Source organism: Capsicum annuum, chromosome 4 (assembly GCF_002878395.1).
Source record: "Capsicum annuum cultivar UCD-10X-F1 chromosome 4, UCD10Xv1.1, whole genome shotgun sequence".
In the NCBI taxonomy this organism is placed as follows: domain Eukaryota; kingdom Viridiplantae; phylum Streptophyta; class Magnoliopsida; order Solanales; family Solanaceae; genus Capsicum; species Capsicum annuum.
The window spans coordinates 21,405,797-21,411,964 of record NC_061114.1 but is presented as its reverse complement, the minus strand read 5'-3'; the positions used below and the strand labels follow the sequence as shown (position 1 = coordinate 21,411,964).

The 6,168-nt window shown below is 35.8% G+C and overlaps 1 pseudogene; it reads left to right on the top strand.

The window, feature by feature from the left end:
• The first annotated feature begins 2,001 nt into the window (after window positions 1–2,001).
• LOC107869052 lies at window positions 2,002–5,455 on the top strand (annotated as a pseudogene).
• Window positions 5,456–6,168: the final 713 nt, after the last annotated feature.

Here is a 6,168-nt window from a genome sequence, read left to right as displayed (position 1 = left end):
TGAAACCTTATGAGAGGTTCAGGTACCTGAAAATAATGAAGTGATGAGATCTCAAAATGTTATGTCACATTGTGAACTGATACAAAATGATATATCATCAATATCTTTGATACAATATTGGCACAATATTGTGAAAGATTATGAAGATCTGCATTCTATGTTAATTTAAGCATGCTGACGTAGAAACATTTATCAAGTGACATGAAAGGATGCATCTTGATAAGCGTAAAGCTTATTTGATTTGCCGTCCAGACACTTGAAGCTAAGATGTCACACATGAAATGTTGAATATTGTCACTTGACAAAATTTATATGAAAACTTCTTTAAGGATTCAAAATATAAAAGTTTCTGGGAAACTTATTGATAATCCTTATATTGTATAAGCTTATAGCTTGAAAATTATTGAAACTCTTGGAGAGTTTTAAAAAGCAATAAAATTATTTGCTGAAATGAGAAATATACCAATTTGAATTGGCTATGAAGTACCATATCTTAGTACAATTGGTGCACCCATGTATTTTGTAAAATACTACAAGACCCAATAAAGTCTTTCGCTCAATTTGTTAGCAAGATATATTTCTACTCCTACTACAAGATATCGAAATGGGATAAGATACATGTGTTTTAATAATTTTCTAAAGATTGTAGTCTCGATATTACTGGTCATGCTGATAAAGGGTACTCATCTAACCCGTATAAATCTCGGTCTCAAACATATAATGTGTTCACATGTGGGATACTGCCATATCTTGAAAATATACAAAGCAGTCTATCTAGCCACTTTATCGAACCATAGTGAGATAACAGCTATTCATGAAGCAAGTCAAGAATGAGTATGGTTGAGATCCATGATATATTTCATTCGTGAATTTTATATTGTATTGTTTTCCCCATTCTTTTTTATTTTTGTTCTTAAAGTTTCAATGTTTGCACCTAAAACTAAAAGTATGATATTTTTTTAATTAAAAGTTGGGGGTTAGGAAAAGTGGATGAAATTACAAGGTGGAGAATAGAAAATTCGTCAACACCACGATAAAATTTAAGCAGTCAATCAACTGAATTACTAAGTTCCATGAATTTTATCATTCTTTCTTTTTGCCCCTGGTGAGTTAATTACTCATTTTGTTTCAATATATTTATTTGATTTTGACTTGCATGGAGTTTAATTAAAAAAATTGACTTTTGAATCTTATTATTTTAAACAAAGATACGTAAAATATATATATTTAAACGTGAAGATGTAGCGTTAAACATATCAGGTGAATGTTGAAATTAATGAATTATAAAATAAAAGGAACATACATTCTTTTTGCCGAGGATCTTTCGGAGACAAACGCTCTACATACCTGAGATAGTGGTATGATTTGCGTCTAATCTAAGTGGTATGATTTGCGTCTAATCTATCCTCTCTAAACCGCACTTATAAAATTTCAGTGTGTGTATGTTGCTGTTGTATCAAAAAGAAAAATAAGACCAAATTAAACGGAGGGAGTAGATTTGAGTAATTTTGTTTGAATTTGTGTGATTTACTGCTTACTTTGTAAAGGAAATGAAGTTGTTAAAATAACCTCTTACAGAAATGCAGGGTAAAATTACGTAAAATAAACTTTTGTGGTTCGTATCTTTCGTGAACCTTTGCACATAGCTGGGGCTTAGTGCACCTGACTGCCCGTTATTCTGTTTTTGTAGTGATGCAGAGCCATGATATAACTGATAAAGTTGTTGTCATGCGATAAAGAGGTCACGAGTTTTTGTTGAAATGTAAGGTAAGACTGTGTACGATATACACGTGGTTTGACCCTTCCCCAGACCCCACACAAGCTGTCCTTTTCTTCTGTATTTACATTGTCCTTCTCCTGGTAATTCATCTTATTGAGTTAATTTGTTATGCTGAAGATGCTTGTACTATTTTATGTTTTTTTTTTTTTTTTTTCATTTTTTTTGTGTTTGTTCTCAAAGTTTCAATCTTTGCACTTAAAAGTATGGTTTTGTTTTTAAAAATGTGGGTTAGAGAATGCAAAAACGGAGGAGGAGATTACAAGGTAGCGAACCGAACCCTCACCAGCAATAGGGTAAAGTTCAGGTAGGTAGTCAACTAACTGGGCTACTAAGATTCTCCGTAAATGTGATGAAGATCAGTAAATTTTATCATTTCTTTTTGTGTGTGTCTCATTTGCTGTTTTTTTATTCGACAGTGTCACAAATTGGTAGTTTTTCAACCAATGGATAGGCCTCAAATTCCAGTGAAAGCAGTGAATTTTACTCGGAGGCATTTAAATATGAAGCCATTAGTTCCATTAGCAGCAAATATTGTTGCTACAGGTGAGTTAATTAAGCACTCAAGTGCAATTTGTTTTACTGGTTTTGACTTGATGTGGACTTTAATAAATTAAAGAGACTTTTGAATATTGTGCTTAAACTAAGACATGTAAACTGTACCAAAATGTCGTCTTAAACATGCATGTGTAAAATTGAAATTAAAGAGTTTCCAAAAAAAGGGAAGAGACATTTTTGTTGAAAGGACTAAAAAGTGAAGTAAGACAAATAAATTGAAACGGAGGGAGCAGATTTTAAAAACTTTTTTTTTTTTTTAAAAAAATGATTTAGTGCTAAATTTGTAATGGAAATGACTGGAGTTCTGTAAATCTTTTTTGGGTGGTTAGAGGTGGAACAGAAAGCAGAGGCACAGATGATTATGAGAAACTGGCAAAGGAGCTTACAAATGCTTCTCCTTTGGAGATTATGGATAAGGCTCTTGAGTTGTTAAAACTGCCTCTTGCAAAAATGCAGGGCAAGGTTGCGTACAATAGACTCTTGTGGTTCGGACCTTCCTTGGACCCCACACATAGCTGGGGCTTAGTGCACCTGGCTGCCCATTATTCTATATTTGTAGTGATGCAGAACCATGGCATAACTGGTAAAGTTGCTTCCATGCGATAAGGAGGTCACGAGTTCTTGAAGAAATGCAGGGTAAGACTATGTACAATATACACATGTGGTCTGGTCCTTCCCCAGACCCTACACATAGCCGGAACTTAGTGCTCTGGGCTGTCCTTTCTTCTATTTACATTGTCCCTCTCCTGGTTATTCAGTTTATTGAGTTAATTTGTTACGCTGAAGATGCTTGTAGTATTTTATATCCAAATTAATTTTAGCCTCCAATTGATTGTTTAAACACAACTTTAATTTAGGAAATAAATATAAAAGAGAAGCAGTAGTTACTTATAATTGGAAATGAGGAATGAGGAAATCCCATAGAAGTATGAGTTGCAGAGTGAGCAGTAGAAGTTTGGTATCGAGACTGAAAATAATAATTTGGAAACTCCAAACTTCAAGATTTTGATGAAGAAAAATGGCCTGGTTTTAAATATCGACTCAATAATATCTTAGTTGCTGATTTTGGTTGCTATAAGATTTGTATGTTCTATGCTCTTTTATTGATGAATTAGATTGCTTTAGGATTATCTTCGGCTGTGTTGCACGCTTGAAGTGACTGAATTTAAGCATTGTACCATGAATACATTTTATCATGTTGTTTCTTACTTAATAAAAACTTGCCTAATTTTTGTTTCATAGGAACTACTCGAGGTAGGGTATCATATCTCCTAAATGTATATGAACATTGCCAGCTAGTTTCATTGATATGTTTCTCACTAAAGAGAACTCTTGTTGCATTGCAATTTAAGCATTGTACTACTCTTGTTGCATTGCAATTTACGCATTCTCATTAAACAAGCTATGATGCATGCTTGAAGTGACTGAATTTAAGCATTGTACTATGAACAAGTTTTATCATGTTGGTTTTTACTTAATAAAAACTGGCCTAATTGTTGTTTCATAGGAACTACTCGAGGCGGAGTATCATATCTCCTAAATGTAAATGAACATTTCAAGCTAGTGTCATTGATACGCTTCTCACTAAAGAGAACTCGTGTTGCATTGCAATTTATTAATTTTACCAAATGAATCACCAGTTAATGCGTTGAGGATTTTAGAGGTCATGATGCTATTTCGGTTTTTGGTCATTTAGGATTGGTACATGTGCTGTTCTACTTGTTTATCAGAAATGTTGATTTCCTTTAAGATGTCTCTCAAATAACTTTCCAGACTGGTTATCTCGATATGGACAGCTCTTAAATGATATCCTTATTTCGCACTGGTGCTGAAGATGTTGCTTTGATAGAGTACACTCGTTTAACTAGTCATCCATTTAGAGTATTCAGCCTTGATACTGGAAGGTTTAATCCAGAAACTTGCCAATTATTTGATGCAGTGGAGAAGCACTATGGGATTCGTATCGAATATATGTTTCCCGATGCTTTTGAAATTCAGGCTTTGGTGAGGAACAAGGTCCTCTTCTCTGTCTATGAAGATGGCCACCAAGAGTGCTGCTGCATAACGAACGTTAGGCCCTTGAGGAAGCCCTCAAAGCCTTACGTTCCTGGATAACAGGGCAACGTAAAGATCAGTCCCCTGGTACTCGATCTGAAATTCCCATTGTTCTGGTAGACCCTTCGTTCGAGGGATTGGATGTGGAACCGGCAGTTTGGTGAAATGGAATCCGGTTGCTAATGTGGACGGCAAGGATATTTGGAATTTCTTGCTAGCCATGAATGTTACAGTTTAATCATTGCATGCACAAGGTTACGTTTCTATCGCATGCGAACCTTGCATGCGGGCTGTACTACCTGGCCAACATGATCGAGAAGCAAGGTGGTGGTGGGATAATTCCAAGGCCAAGGAGTGTGGCTTACATAAGGGCAACATCAAGGATGAAAGCATGAACGGTAATGGAAATACCGAAGTCAATGCAAATGGTAGCACTGCTGTTGATGATATTTTTGATACCAAGGACATTGTAAGCTTGGCAAGGCCTGGAATTGAGAATCTATTGAAGTTGGAAAATTGAAGTGAACCTTGACTTGTTCTCTATGCACCTTGGTGACGCTTTTGCCAGGTAATTTAACTTCTCATCAACAACTTTTTCTTTCTCCACCGAGGCTGATCCTAGATTTGAATTTGATTAGTTCAACCTTTAAGGTTCTTAGCACTGAGCATAGTGTACTTTTGGCATTATGGTTTTAGAATTTAATATTTGTTGAATACTTGGTGACTTTTCACGTATGTAGCCATGTTTTGAAACTGCTGCATTCCCTTTTACTTTCCAGCCGGATGGTATTTGGGGATTATCTTAATGATCTTTTTTCTGAGTCTGTACAGGCAATGGAAAGATCCTATGTTGAGTTGGCGGAGAAATTGGCAAGTTCTGGTGTGAAGGTAGGGAAGTTCAGGGCAGATGGTGAAGAATTGCAGCTTGGCAGCTTCCCTACAATACTCTTCTTCCCTAGGCATTCTTCGCCGATTAAGTACTGGTCGGAGAAGAGGGAAGTAAACTCCTTGCTGGCTTTTGTGAATGCCCTCAGGTGAAAGACATATACTGTTTTTACATATCTTGGTGAGAAGCTTTTCAGCAGTACAAAAGTTTCCGCAAGCTGATCTAGACAGAAGAAGTTATCAAGAAAAAGGGACTTGTGGTTGTATAGAAGTTAGATGGTAAAATTTACTGTCCTCAGAGTCCTCTCCCTTCTTTTTCCTTTTTATATCCATCTTTGTTCAGACCTTGATTTCTAGGGACTCAGTTGTTTGAATCAATATGAAGGAGCCTTTTTTGAAATAGCCTCTTGCAGAAATGTAGAAATGTAGGGTGAGACTGCGTACAATAGACCCTTGTTGTTCGACCCTTTTCTGAACCCCGTGCATGCACCAGTCTGCTTTTTTTTGATAAAGGGGCTTGTATTGGTTTCTTCTTGATTATGCAAAGCCTTGGTAGAGCAATTTCTCTTTTCATCAGCCTTCATGATATACAAATAAGTGTAGTGTGCTCATTTTTCTTAAGTGTATAAGACTGACTGCAAATTGCAATATCCCCACTCAGTGTATATATAATTGCCAAATCAAGGAGACCCATGAGTTGTTTCTCTGGATATTTGTTGGCTACGGCTACCTCGTGATGACTTCTCCTGTCACTAACCCTGCCTTATACATTTGTAGTATCATTTTTTGTTCTTATCTGCTCAAAAAGCTCTAAGATTGCTCTTTTATACATGATTAAGTTATATACTACATAAGAGGGTTTTGTTCAACTTGTGAAGAGATCATTTCTTATA